This window comes from Hemitrygon akajei, chromosome 5 (genome assembly GCF_048418815.1).
Source record: "Hemitrygon akajei chromosome 5, sHemAka1.3, whole genome shotgun sequence".
Taxonomy (NCBI): Eukaryota; Metazoa; Chordata; class Chondrichthyes; order Myliobatiformes; family Dasyatidae; genus Hemitrygon; species Hemitrygon akajei.
This window is the reverse complement of record NC_133128.1, coordinates 130,205,062-130,220,404: the sequence shown is the minus strand read 5'-3', so window position 1 is coordinate 130,220,404 and position 15,343 is coordinate 130,205,062. Positions and strand designations below refer to the sequence as shown.

Genomic DNA, 15,343 nt, shown 5'->3' with positions numbered 1-15,343 from the left:
CACAGTTTACAAACTTCACCCTCTTTCTGCCAATGCCAATCTCCATCCCTATTCACTCTTGGCTGCCACCCTATCACAACCTGTTCTTTATTCCCTGATGTAATACTGACTGTTCATTCCTCTCCTAAATGCTACCTGACTTGCTGAGATCCTCCAGCATTTTGTGCATGTTTTCCCTTGTTTCTCTCAACTGAAACTACTTGTTTTCCAACTTTACCTGCATTCAGGCAAAACAACACAAATGCTGATTCTCCACAGACGCTTGCTGAGGTGCTGAGTATTTCCAGTGTTTACTTTTCAAATTTTCAGCATTTGCAGATGTTGTTGCTTTGGTCATTCACAAGTTGATCAGCAAATGAGCTCTGACAATTGGGCGCAACCAATCATTCAAAGTTCTTTTGAATTTTGAAGTTCATTTCAATTAAATTTCGAAGTACATGTATGTCATCATATGCTACCCTGAGATTCATTTTTCTTGCTGGCATTCGCAACAGAACAAAGAAATACAAAAGACAGAATCAATGAGAAAAACTACACACAAGCAAAGATTGACAATCAATGTGCAAAAGAAGAAAAACTGCAAATACAAAAAGAAAATAATAAAATAAATAATACTGAGAACATGAGTTGTAGAGTCCTCGAAAGTGAATCCATAGGATGTGTTCGGTGAACAGTTTAGTGTGAGGTGAGTGAAGTTATCCATGCAGGTTCAGGAGTCTGAGGATTGAAAGGTAACTATTCCTGAATATGGTGCTGCAGGGCCTTAGGTTCCTGTACCTCCTTCCCAGTGGCAGTCGTGAGAAGTGAGCATACCCTGTATGGTGTGAGTCCTTAATTATATATGCTGCTTTCTCGTGGCAACACTCCTTGTAAATGAGCTCAATGGCAGTACTGCATCGTGAATAATAACAAGCCAGTACCCCACTCTAAGGATATGACAGTAATAGAGTTTAAGGTACCTCGTGGAGCATTTTAGAATCCTATTGTGTGTTATCAACCTTGAGTTTGGAGGATTTTGTTTGTCAGGTTGTTTTTAAAGGCAGGCACTGTCTGATAATCTATCAATGTGGCTCTGAAATTGACCCATCAAGCCTTCAGGGAGTGATTTCAGATCTAGATATGAACTAAGCAAAACAAATTGAGTCTGAAGATCAGCTCTGATGCACATAGCATCTAGACAGTGCTGCCAGATCTCTGGGAATTAAAAATAAACCCTGCACAGTGCAAAACAAAAGGGGCATTTAAAAAGCTGATCTGTTACTCCCATTTAAAACATTTTATTTGTTTAGTTGCAAGAGTTGACAGAGATGGTTGAATAGCCAGGTCAGTTATATTGAGGAGGTTATTATGTTGATGTCTTCAGGAATAGGATAATCTGTGACGAGATCTGAAGGATTATTCTAAGTGAACTGTTCCTTTAAAAAGAGAGAGAGGGAGCGGACAGTGTGTGCGCTATTTCAGGGAGAGAGAGCAACAGAAAGTCTGTGAGTTGCCTTGGAAACAAAGGCGGACTATATGATGGACAGCTAGTGTTCAGCACTTGTGGAATATATACAAGGTGAGCTGGCTTTGTAATCAGACACACCAGACACCAAGGAAGGCACTGACACTGGTTGAGCTCTGTGTGCCCACAAGAAAGGTGAGGTTTTTGCTCACAGCGTGGACCAAGGAGTGACCGGTGGGGAGCTATCGGTGTGTCTAACCCTGGCCTGGGTTGATAACGCCACCACAGAAGATGGTCCCCTTTTTGTGGTCACAAGTCGGTGACATAAATATGTTTTGGGAGCAGGAGGACGACGTGAAAGATTCAACGGCATCAGCACAAGGAAGGCAAAATAACTCTCTCTCTCTCTCTCTCTCTCTCCAACTCTACTCAGTTCAAATTACATAACTGAACTGACTTCTTACCATACCACCGTAAGACTGTATCATCTAATCACCTGAGCTAGGAGAAACTTGGGAACCTTATTTATTCACTTATATATGCATATACTCTGCTAACCTGTTTACCTTATCTTGTTTTGTATTACTTTACCACGTAGTTACTAATAAAATAGTGTTTATAACAGAAGACTCAGACTCCAGGTGTGTCCATTTCTGATAGTCCTTTTTAACCCATTACAGGGTATGTAACAAAATTGGGGCCTGCGTCCAGGTTATGAACAAATTGGTGGGAGCCATTCTAAAACTTGTTGGGGGCTTGATTGACTAGATGATTTGATTGTGGAAATTCCCTTTTGATTTGTGAGTGGATTATCAGCAGAAATGGAGTTTGAGGTTAATAAGTTTGTGGCAGACCCAACCCCTGAGGCATTGGATGATGCTAAAAGGGATGTGCTGTTGGGAATTGCTTGTAAGTTAAAAGTTAAGGCGACCACTTGAATGAAGAAGGCTCAGATACAGCTGTTCATAGCGCAGCATTATGTAGCCGAGGGGAAATTCGGAGTGGAGGTGTTGGAAATGTTTGCTGAAGGTAAAATGTTTACCGAGGCTGAGCTTCAGTTTCAGGCAGCAAAACTGAAGTATGAGTATGAGTTGCGTAACACATATAATTGGCTACAGTACATTGCTTGTTAGAGTAAGCCAAGAAATCAAGAACATGGAATTTCTGTGGTTTAGTGGGTTCTTCATTTTGAGAAATTAGGGCTACAGTATCAAAGCTTCTACCTGTGCTCTTGCTTTTGTACCAATCAGATCTTGTATTTATGAAGACTTATCTCTGGATATATTGAGAGAGTAATCTGCGGATCTGAATGGATATGTTGCAGCCCCATTACCGACTTCTTCAAGACTTGGGTAGATGAGTGTGTGCCTTTGAGAGCATAGCAAGTTTTCCCAAACCAGAAGCTGTGGATGAACCAGATTTTCAGTCTGCTGAGGGCCAGATTTTTGCATTCCAAGACTGGCAATCTGGAACACTACAAGAAGTTTAGGTACAAACTACAGAGGCCATTTGGGAGAGTGAAAAGGCAATTCCATGTGAAGTTAAGAGACACAATCGGATGCACAACAGCTGTGGCAAGGTTGGCATGCCATTACTTCCGATAAGGTAAAACCTTACAGCATAAGTGGCAGTGATGCTTCCTTGATGAGCTCAACACCTTTTATGCACACTTTGAAAGAGATAATAACATACTGCCCTTACAAGTTCCCATGGCATCTGTCTGAGATCTACGTCAGAACATTCTTAAAGAGGATGAACTCACACGTTCAAACATCAAACATCAATGATGTATCTGGCATGGCGGTGGAAATCTCTGCAAACCAAATAGTGATCAAGGACATCCTCCTCTCTGCTGAAGTCCGAGGTTCCCATTTGCTTCAAAAGGTCAGCAATCATACCAGTGTCTCAGTAACTATCATCCAGTAGCACTCACATCTGCTGTGACGATGTGCTTTGAGAGATTGGTCATGGGGAGAATTAACTCCTTCCTGAGCAAGCACCAGTATCACTGTAATTTGCCTTCTGCCACAACAGGTTGACAATGAGCACAGTCTTACTAACACTCAACTTGGCTTTGATGCATGTAGACAAAAACAAAACACACATCAGGCTACACAGACAATATGCTGGAGGAACTCAGCAGACCAGGCAGCATCTATGGAAGTAAGTACAGTCAATATTTCAGGCCGGGACCCTTCAGCAGGACTGGAGAAAAAATGCTGAGGAGTAGATTTAAAAGGGAGGGGAGAGAGAAACACAAGGTGATAGGTGAAACCTGAAGAGGGAGGGATAAAGTAAAAAGCTGGGAAGTTGATTGGTGAAAGAGACACACGGCTGGAGAAGGGGGAGTCTGATAGAAGAGGACAGAAGGCCATGTGAGAAAGAAAAGGGGGGAGGAGCACTGGAGGGAGGTAATGGGTGGACAAGGAGATAAGGTGAAAAAGGGGAAAGGGGATGGGAAATGGTGAAGGATAGGGAATTGGATGTTACCAGAAATTAAAGAAATAGATGTTCATGCCATCAGGTTGGAGGCTACCCAGACGGAATATAAGGTGTTTTTCCTCCAACCTAAGTGTGGCCTTATCACAACAGTTGAGGAGGCCATGGATAGACATACTGGAATGGAAATGAGAAGTGGAATCAAAATAGTGGCCACTGGGAGATTCCACTTTTTCTGGCAGATGGAGCATAGGTGCTCGGCAAAGCAGTCTCCCAATCTATATTGGGTCTCACCGATATAAAGGAGGCCATACCAGGAGCACTGGTCACAGTAGATGACCCCAACAGACTCACAGGTGAAGTGTCGCTCACCTGGAAGGACAGTTTGGGGCCCTGAATGGTAGTGAGAAGGTGTAGGGGTAGGTGTAGCACTTGTTCCACTTGCAAGGATAAGTGCCAGGAGGGAGATCAGTGGGGAGGGATGAATGGACAAGAGAGACATGTAGGGAGCGATTGCTACAGTAAGTGTGGGGGGGGGGGGGGAAGAAGATGTGCTTGGTGGTGGGATCCCGTTGGAGATGACGGAAGTTGCAGAGAATTATGTGCTGGACGCAGAGGCTGGTGGAGTGGTAGGTGAGGACAAGAGGAACCCTATCCCTGGCAGGATGGCGAAAGGATGGGGTCAGAGCAGATGTGTGTCAAATGGAAGAGATGCGGTTGAGGGCAGTGTTGATGGTGGAGGAAGGGAAACCCTTTCTTCGAAGGAGGAGGACACCTCCTTTGTTCTGGAATGAAAAGCCTCATTCTGAGAGTAGATGCGGCGGAGACAGAGGAATTGAGAGAAGGGGACGACATTTTTACAAGTAACAGGGTGGGAAGAGGTATAGTCCTGGTAGCCTTGATAGTCCATAGGTTTGTAATAGACATCAATAGATAAGCTGTCTCCAGAGACAGAGAGATCGAGAAAGGTGAGGAAGATGTTGGAAATGGACCAGGTGAACTTGAGGGCAGAGTGGAAGTTGGAGGCAAAGTGGATGAAGTCGAGAAGTTCCCCTTAGATGCAGGAAGCAGCACCAATCCAGTCATCAATGTAGCGTAGGAAAAGTGCAGGATGGTCACCAGTGTGGGCTTGGAACATAGACTGTTCCACGTAGCAGACAAACAGGCAGGCATAGATGGGACCAAAGCGAAGGCCCATGGCTACACCTTTAGTTTGAGGAAAGTGAGTGGAGCCAAAGGAAAAATTATTGGGAGTGAGGACAAGTTCTGCTAGGCAGAGGAGAGTGGTGGTGGAGGGAAACCGGTTGGGTCTGGTGTCCAGAAAAAAAACCGGAGAGCTTTGAGGCTTTTCACGTGGGGAATGGAGGTGTATAGGGACTGGATATCCATAGTGAAAATAAGATGATGGGGGCCAGGGAACCTGAAATCATTGAAAAGATCCAGAGTGCGTGAGGTATCTCAGATGTAGGTAAACTATGGGTGATAAAATCAGGCTGCTGTTTATCGAATACAACTTGATGTTTAACACCATCTCCTGAGTACTGTTCAATAAGTTTCAAAACCTCCCTCTGCAGCTGGATCCTTGACTTCCTAACTGGGAGATCACAGTGTAATCAGTAGTGACATCAACACAGCTCACCTCAAAGATGCGTGCTTAGCCCATTGCTCTACTCTCGATCTTTACTCTTGACTGTGGGTGCCTAGACACAGCTCAAGTGCCATTTATAAAATTGCTGATGACACCACTGTTATTGGTAGAGTCTCAGATGGCAATGAGAAGGTGCACTGGACGTGATTAAGTGGTGTCTCATGCTGAACATCAGCAAGACAAGGGGGTTGATTGTAGACTTCAGGAAGGGGAAGTCAGGAGAACACACACCAGCAAACACGAGGTCATCTGCAGATGCTGGAAATCCAAGCAACACACACAAAATGCTACAAACACCAGTCCTTGGTGAGGGGTCATTTGTGGGAAGGATGAGCAACTTCAAGTTCCTGGGTGTCAGCATCTCTTGGGGCCCAATGCTTGAAGAAGGCACACCAGCAAAGCTACTTTGTTAGGAGTTCGATGAGTTTTTGTATTTTACCAAACACTCTTGCAAATTACAGACATACAGCAGAATGTGTTTTGACTGGTTGCATGGCCTCCTGTTATGGAGACTCCATTGCACAGGATCGAAAGAGGCTGCAGAGGGTCATAGATTCATCCAGCTCCATCTTGAACATAACCCATTGAGGACTCAGTACCCCAAGAAAGCAGCATCTGTCATTAGGGACCCTTAAACACAAAGTGCACTGCAGATGCTGTGGTCAAAGCAACACGTACAAACAAGCTGGAGGAACTCAGCAAGTCGGGCAGCATCCGTGGAAACGAGCAGTCAACGTTTTGGACCGAGACCCTTTGTCAGGACTGAAGAGGGAGGGGGTAGGGGCTCTAAAAAGAAGGTGGGGGGAGGGTGGGAAGGAGAAGGCTGGTGGGTGTCAGGTTAAAAATCAGTAAGGGAGAAGATCAAGGGATGGGGGAGGGGATAGGCAGGAAAGGTGAAGAAGGAATGTAAGGGAAAAGCACTTCGGGTAGTAGAAGAAGGCAGAATCATGAGAGAGGTGATAGGCAGCTGGAGGAGGAGGCAGAGTGAAACTGGGATGGGGGAAGGGAGAGGGAGGGAATTACTGGAAATTGGAGAATTCAATGTTCAATTAGGGACCCTTACCATCTGAAACATGCCCTCTTCTCATTACTACCATCAGAGAGGAGGTACAGGAGCATGAAGATCCACACTCAGTGTTCTAGAAACACTGCCGTCAGATTTCTGAATTGGTCTGTGAATCTATAAACACATCTCGTTATTCCTCTTTTGCGTTAATTATTTATTGCTGTATCTTAGAGAGCAATGTTTATGTCTTGCACTGTACTCCTGCTGCTAAACAATCAATCTGACGTCATGCAGTATGTCAGTGACAATAAATCTGATTCTGATTAATGCTGTGAATTTCTGAAAGGCTACATCAGTCCCCTCGGGCCCAGGGCCACTGAAAGCAACTTAAGTCATGGAAATGAAAACAGGTATTAGTTTATCAGTAAAGATTTTTCAGGTAAGAGCTTTATTTTATGAAAATATGTTAAACAGTTGTGGATATCATAATTGATTTTATTAGTAAAATTAGTATCACACCTAGAGTTAATTATTCCAGTGCTCTCTTGACCAAGGCCCCTTCCATCAATGGGAAACGTCAGTCGATCCACAATTATATTCTCAGTAACTTATCCACACCAGGTCCCACTTGGCGGACTCTTGGTTGAGCAAAGTCTAACAAAGCCTCAGATTTGCAGTTCTCAAACTTGTGGTCAGCTCTCTCCAAGTCATGGTCCTCCCCTGCCCTACAGTCCCTCCCCTACTCTGATTCTAACTTTGTATGCACCTCCTCTCTCTTTGTCCTTTGTCAATCTTCTCATGCTGAGAGATGGTGTAGAAACACTGAAAAAACCACAGAAAGGTCAAAGGCACAATTACACTGAACAAGCACCAGAGAAACAAGAATTTTAACTTAAGACAGTTTATACTCAGAAAACCTCCCAGTATCTTCATCTAATTCTACTGGCATATATTATATCTTGTATTGCTTCCTCCCACAAGTTTCCATCTAACTTTCCTTTAAATGCATCTATATCAATCACCTTAACTTCTCCAGTTGAGAATGTCTTCCAGATTTTAACTACTTTCTCAGTGAAGGAGACACTTCTGAATTCTCTGCTAGATTTCTTAGTGATCACATCAAATTAAAACTCCCACTTCGTCCAGGCGGAAACATTTGCTCTGTATCTGTAACTCTCACAGAACATTTAAAACCTTTCACATATCACTCTTCAGCCTCCTGTTTTTAAAGGGGAAAGCATCCCCTAAGCTGTTGAAAAGTAAAAAAAAATTAAAAATGCTAAAAATGCTCAGCAAGTCAACTTGTGGCAATGGAGAGAGAAACTGAACTGAAGTTTCAAACCAACAACCTTCCTTTTAGAACTATGAGGAGTTCTGCTTTTCCTGACAAGAGTGTGCTCTTGGTTCTGACACTATCCTTGTAAGCATCACTAGTACTTTCTTGACATGTTCCACATTCTCTTGAAAATACTGATATCAAAATCTTCAGGGAATTTTCTCCACACTTACTGGATACTGGAAGATTTAGTCTTAAGTACATAAGAGATCCTTATTTTCTGTTTGAAAGCTAAGTGGGGAACAGAATGCATACACAATTACCCACTCTTACCTGCCTTGATTTTGAGATACATCCTGCTGATGCCCTGGGACACCTCATCAGTGCTGTAACCTGGGGTCATCGGGTGTTTCGGGTCTTTCAACATCATACACCCTCGCCCGGGTGACCCAGCCGGGCTTGTGTCCCAGCAGCGTTGGCCCACGGATCACCCCTCCTGATCCATAGCCGACTGGAGGCTCTCTTGGCGGCCTTTGTGATGGTCCTGATCGCTTTCCACTTGCCATTAGTGATGCCATTAGGGTGAAGACTCTGCAGAGTGAGTGGCCGGCAAAACCCCTGCACCCGGCTTCGATGGGCTCGCAGCGAGCCTTCCAGCCCTGCCTCTGGCCCTGCTCCATCAGCTCCTGGTACTTGGCCCGCTTCCGCTCATTTGCCTCCTCAATGCGGTCCTCCCAGGGAACTGTCAACTCAATGAGGACAACTTGCTTCCAGGACACTGAAGAAAGGACCACATCTGGCCTCAGTGAAGTTGTTGCTATTTGGTCAGGAAACTTCAGCGGCCTACCAGGTCAACTTGAAGCAGCCAATTTGACGCGGTGCTCAGCAGGCCGGTGACGATGCTGGTCTGGGCTGACGTAGGGGGTGTGCTCCAGCTCTGACAAAGGAGATGTTCTTCCTCTGACCACTCTGTTTGCTGGTGGTCATGGCCATCGCGATGCTCTCCGCCACTGCCTTCAGCACCTGGTCATGACGCCACCGGCAGCGACCTTCCCACAAGGCTGTAGGGAAGCTGCTAAAGATGTGCTCCAGTGATCCCCTTCCTGGACAGAGAGGACATGCTGGTGTATCGCTCTTGCCCCAGACATGGAAGTTTCCAGGGCTTGGCAAAACATCATAGACAGCCTGGATCATAAATTTAATGCGCTGGGGTTCTGTCTGCCAGATGTCAGACCAGGAGATTTTCCGCTCATGCACCTTCCCACCTTGTCCATGCTCCCTGCTGCCGCATGCCCACCATCCTGCTACTCCCCTCCTCTTCAATGCCAGCCCACACTTCCTCCAGGACTAGTTGGCGTCTGTCCTCGCCTTTGGCCTTGTCATAGTGAGGTTGTGAGTTGGAGCCCAGCCCCGCTCGCCCAGTTGACACTGTCCCCACCAGAGCCCTGTGTCTCAGTGGGACTCTGCTACCACCGGCCCTTCCTGTGCCTTCCTCTTCCTGCCCGTCCGTACCTGGATGCCTGCTGCTGCCACTTGGAATCCCTGTACTGCAACACGTCTCTCGTACGGGAAACCCTGAACTCCTCGTCCAGGCTGCCGAAGGGAAGTCGCAGCTTATTGCACCTTCTGTACAGTGCTACACCGCTCAGACTACGAGGTGGGCTCAGCCACCTTCGAAGGTAGTTACTGACCTTTCTCTCCAGCAACTCTACAGTTGTCACAGGCACCTCGTTTACCAGTAGCGGCCATAGAATTCGGGGTAAGATGCCATGCTGGTAAATCCAGGCTTTGAACCTTCCAGGTAAGCCTGACTTGTCCACCGTGGTGACCCAGCTCTCAAGCTCCATGGAAGTTGATTGGAGGACAGCTGCATCTCTGAGCCTACAGTCGAAGACCTTCCCCAAGCTCTTGACTGGCTTCTCGGTGACAGATGGAATTGTAGTGCCACCCAAGGTAAAAAGAAACTTGTTCATCACTTTGCCCTTCTTCAACAGCATGGACCTGGATTTAGCTGGTTTGAAGCTCATCCTTGCCCATGCGATGAGCTTCTCCAGGCCCGGGAGGATCCACCTGCTGCCAGGAACTGATGTTGTCATGACAATGAGGTCATCCATAAAGGCTCTGATCGGGGGCTGCCAAACACCAGGCTTGGTCAGTGGGCCTCTACACTCTGCCTCAGCTGCCTTGACTAGCAACATGGCAAGGGCAAAGAGAATAACAGAGATTGTGTACCCCATTATAATCCCCTTCTCCAGCCTAATGTCATAGCTCCAGAAGTGACTTCCAGACTGAAGTTCCCATAGTAGCTCATGATGAGGTCCTTGACCTTTCTGGGAACATGGTGTTGGTCCAGTGTAAGCTCCACCAGTTTGTGGGGTATTGACCCATACGCATTGGTGAGATCTAGCCAAATCACGACCGGGTCTCCCTTCCCCATGTGCTCCTCCCTGATCAGCTGGGTGACTACTCCAGTGTGTTCCAGACACCCAGGCACTCCGGGAATTCCAGCCTTCTGCACTGAAGTGTCGATGCAAGCATTCTTGAGGAGGAAGTCAATCATCCGGTGGGACAAGACACTAAAGAAGATTTTCCCTTCCACACTAAGCAGCAAGAAGGATCTCAACTGCTCCAGGTTCCACGAATTTTCCTCCTTGGGGATCCAGACCCCTCTGCGTACCTCCACTGGTCTGCCACTGTCTCCCTGCGACGATCCAGATCACTCGCAGAATCGTCCAAGAATCTTGAGAAGCTCCGGGCAGTGCTTGTACACCTTGTAGGGTACTCCACTGGGTCCTGACGCAGAACTGGCTCTGGCTAAAGACACAACCTCCTGGACTTCTTTCCAGGTGGGCTTCCTCACATCGAACTCCACTGTGGGGAGTGGTTGGCTTGTAAGGACTCTGTGCAGGCCCAGCTCTTGCTCCCTTGCAGGGTCGCTCAGGAATGGCCTACCTCTTCTTCAGAGCACACAAGACGGCCACTGCGTTTCTGCTCTGTAAAACCAAATGGATTGGCTATGAAGGCAGTTGGCTTCCTGGCTCTTTCTCTCCCCTGCCTCCTGTGCCATTCTGCTCCGTGCAGGGTCATTAACTTCTTCCTGCAGATGTTCCAGAGCTCAGCCAGGGGAGGTTTCTCCTCCTCCGTTGCTACCCTGAACTGCCGTGCCAGGGACCAGAGCTCTTGGTGCAGTTGGTGGGTCTGGGCTGCCCTGCGGTTCATTGTGTTTTGGGATCTGGTGGTCTTTCCCTCCTCTATTCCAGACCTCTCTGTGGCAAAGCTGACAATGATGATGGTCATTGTCTGAAGCCGTCTGTCAACTTCTCCCTTGGCTGTCAGCTCTATGATCCTTGCTACCTCCCCATCGGACTGGATCCACCCTTTCTTGTTGCAGGCTGGGGGACACTTGATCCGGCGCTGTTCAACTATGTTGCTTGGGGGTTCCGGGCTCTGTGGGGTGACTCCAGGCCTCCTGCGTCTCACCAGGCGTAAATTCGAAGCACTGCACAGCATTCTCCTGCTCCAAGCACTTCATTCTGGCCTGATGGATCTTTAGGCCACGCTTGTTCTTACAAACCTTGCCGCAAATGCATCTCTCTCTCTCTCTCTCTCTCGTCATCGATAGATCACTTAAACTCACTTAAGATTAAGATTAGCTTTATTTGTCATATGTACATCAATATGTACAGCGATATGCATCATTTGCATCAAATCAAATCAACGAGGATTGTACTGGGCATCCCACAAGTGTCGCTATGCTTCCAGCACCAACATGGCATGGCCACGACTCATTGATAATCTGTATGTATTTGGAATGTGGGAGGAAACGTGGAGCACGCGGTCACAGGGAGAACATGCAGGCTTCTTACGATACCGGAGGGAATTGAACCCCGATCTTACGGCTGCCCCTGTAACAGCATCGTGCTAACTGCTATGTTACAGTGCCACTCCCTCCCCACCCCAGCCCTTAAATTGCCGGGGTCAACCAGAACTTTTCTTCTCCAGCGTGTAAATGTTACAAGGCTCTGTCTACGATACTGCGTGGCAACACAGAGCTGTAAATTCCCCCCTCTAGAGGTTCAAGTTCAATCCTGACATTCGATGAGGAGTTTCACCTTCTCCCTGTGACCACACTGGTTTTCCCGTAGGCATTTTCCCCTCATTCAAAAGGCACGTGGGCTTGTAGCTTAACTTGCCCTGGTGTGCAGGAGAGTGGTAGGATCTGAGGGAAGTTCGTGGAAATATAGGGAGAGTGCATAGGTTTAAAAGAAGTGGGTGCTTGATGGTCAGAGCAGGGACTGTGGGCTGAAGGGCCTGATTCCATGTACTATGATTCTGACAGCAAGAGGCAGTTCATCTCAGCTTCCAATAGAACAATCTCCCTCCTTACTCTCTCCCACCTGGCTATCAACAAACCACCTAAACCAACGGCTCTTTAGAGTGACCACCATATCCATGGGAATGAGGAACCCAGAGCATCCAGAGGATTCTCACAGAAAGAATATGCAAATTCCATATCAATCCCTCAGTATTGGACCCAGGTCCCTGGAGAGGTGAGGCAGCAGCACGAACCACTGTATCTTCAGGCCATCCTTATCATTACTGAGATTGCTTTCCTATCCACGAGCAAACGCATTCCTTTGCATACATTTTGCAGTCCCTTGAGAATTACCTTTACTAAGTTTCCACAGCAAAAGTGAAAATGTGAATTTTGATTAGAAAATTTGGTTACCAGCTCTACAATTTCCCCCTCGAGGGATTACATCACTTCCTTAATTACCTTCAATAATCAAACTGCTTGCCTTTAAGAGAACCTTTCAATAAAGTCCACGTGAAGCTAAAAGAAGGAAATTAATCTAATTGGCATTTACATACAATTGCAAATGCAAGTTTATATATTCACACAATTTACATTTTCCTACCTAATGCTGTTTTTCGTTCTCCAATGCTAAATCGCAGACGCAGATTTGGATTTTATTTATCACATTTACATGGAAGCATACAGTGAAATATCTCATTTGTATTCACATCTCAGTTACTCAAGATGGTGCTGAACGGCGACTCCTTTGCTTGTATCTTCAGAAACAGCTCTATTTCCATCTTTAATATCTCTATTTTTCCCTTGCAGGGTTTTTTTGAAAACCCTGACCTGGAGTTACACGCTGACTACGGTTCTTTGTGGGAATGGGACCCGCTCTCGGGATCTCACAACTGGCCATTATTCGACATGCCAAGGCCGCGGCCTAAGAGTTCGGCTCACCTTTGGAGGCCTAGGATCTCGGGGCTCTGGACACGGGTGGATCGAAGGTCAGTGTCCCAAACTGGTGTATCGTGGAAGCTGGAAGATCTTTGGCTGTGTGCCCAAAGACCTGAGATCTTTGGACACAGAGCTCGGAAAATGTGGCGCAACAGACTTGTTACGTCTCCCCTCTTGCTGTGAAATGGAGACATCTCTTTCTCCCTTATTAGGGAGAGAGAGAACCTGTGGTATGTCGAATACCAGGTGAAACGCAAAGTCTTTGGAGTACTACAAGCCTGTGTCTTTGCTGTTGCTTTGCTCACGTTTGAGTGCTCGGGTGTGGGTGCCGATGCTTTTTATTTCTGGTGGGGGAGGGGGATCGTTGCTTGCTGCCGTTTCCGCACAGGAGGGAGGGGAACTGGGGGGGGACTTTGGGGTTCTAACATTTAACTGTCATTCATTCTTTGGGGGCACTCCTCTGTTTTTGTGAACGGTTGTGAAAAGAAAGCATTTCAGGATGTATATTGTATACATTTCTCTGACATTAAATGTACCTTTGAAACCTAAGGATGTGCTGGAGGCAGCCCAGAGTGTCTCCACACATTCCAGTGCAACATAACATGCTAACAATGCACGGCAGAACAACTCAGGACACAAACAGCTACGAAATACCAACAGCAAAACAAGCCCCTTTCTTCCCCGTCCACCCAGGCACACACATGAATAATCCTCCAACTCCAGGACAGGCTTTTGGGCCTCCAATCTCCAGGCTTCATTAACGAGAAGTTTCCTGGAACAGCAACATAAGTACTGCGTTTGGAAGTACAGGTTAAAATCTGCATAAACCCTGAAGATGCCTTGGAATGTCAAAAGCAGGAGAATTATCACTGTCTTCTGATGTGAAATGAGTACTGGTGTGTGTTCCCCTTCCTGAAGAGCACAATCGATTTCCTGGCCTTGATGGTGAGGTTGCCATTGTGACACCACTCAGTCAGCTGATCTACCTTGCTCCTATATGCCTCCTTGTTGCCACGTGAGATTTCTCCAACAGCAGTGGTATAAATGAAATGAATTAAATAAATGCTCAGAAATGTCTCCCTAAATCTCGCCCCCTCTCCTTGTTCCTTTAAAGTGCCCTGAAGATCCCATCACTTTGGGTATTTAGATATCCTTATGTACTCTAGGCTTAAAAACAGTTGTTTCCCTCCAAGCTGTCAGGCCGATCAACACCTCTAAGCATTAACCCCCATTGGCACTATGTCCACAACAGCCACTCCTCTCTGCAGCCCATCAGCATTCATCACCCTCCACATTGCCGCTCTACGCTTACACTCTACACATCATACCCACACTGACACAGTCACTGTTCCACTGTGATTTCAGGTGCAGAGCTGCTACCTGGATTTTATCTTTTGCTGCCAGAGTCACCTTATCATCAGTCTATGTATATAAACTAATCTTATGTATATGTGGTCACACTCAAACGGTTACTCGTACATTATGTTTTATAGGATTGCTTTAAAATCTATATTTATTGTGTTTTTATGTTTAGTAAGCTACATCACATCAGGAGTAACTTCATTTTCTTCGTGAATGACGATAAACAATCTTAAATCTCGAATCCTGAATCTTGAAATTTAATCCGATACTGGGCGAAGGTAAAGATATAAGATTTAGTTATAGAATTTGTTTCCCCATATAGAATTTCTCCTCCTCTGAACAGATACCTCTTACATAAATACAGAGAAGTGAAGCATTCAGCTGAGAATGAAGTAACCTATAAAGCGTGTGTAATGGTGCTGCGGAAATGCAACTAGCTGAAGCTTTTCCCATCACTGACACAAGGTGATGATCCTTGTACTAGCCCAACCAAAACACTATCCAGTTGGGAAATGGCTTGCAGGATTATCTGGCATATTGAGAGATGAACACCAGCCTTTGGGAGATACCAGCGTTTTGAAAAATCAGTTTAGTATTTCCTCAGTTTACAAATATTTGATCAACGATTCTGTTATATTACTGCCTTGATTCACCAGTCCATTTTCTTCATTATAAAGAGTGCAGCACTCTTCTTGCATAGGAATAACTGCACTGTGCCAAAACGTCCAAATACTGTACTGCTTGATTTGCAAAATAACGATTAACAAAATGTTTCAGAGGAATGGATGACCCCACGTCTCTACATAATTCCCAGCAGCGCCATAAGCCAGCTTAGTTTTTGGTTCAAATTCTTGCATTCATCACAGAAATGAATTAATTCCGAATTTTCATCACCAGTCAAGTAATTCTACAGT

The 15,343-nt window shown here is 46.0% G+C and overlaps 1 pseudogene; it reads right to left on the bottom strand.

The window, feature by feature from the left end:
• Nucleotides 1-8,239: 8,239 nt before the first annotated feature.
• Nucleotides 8,240-11,110, bottom strand: LOC140727241 (uncharacterized; annotated as a pseudogene).
• Between the last annotated feature and the right edge of the window lie 4,233 nt (nucleotides 11,111-15,343).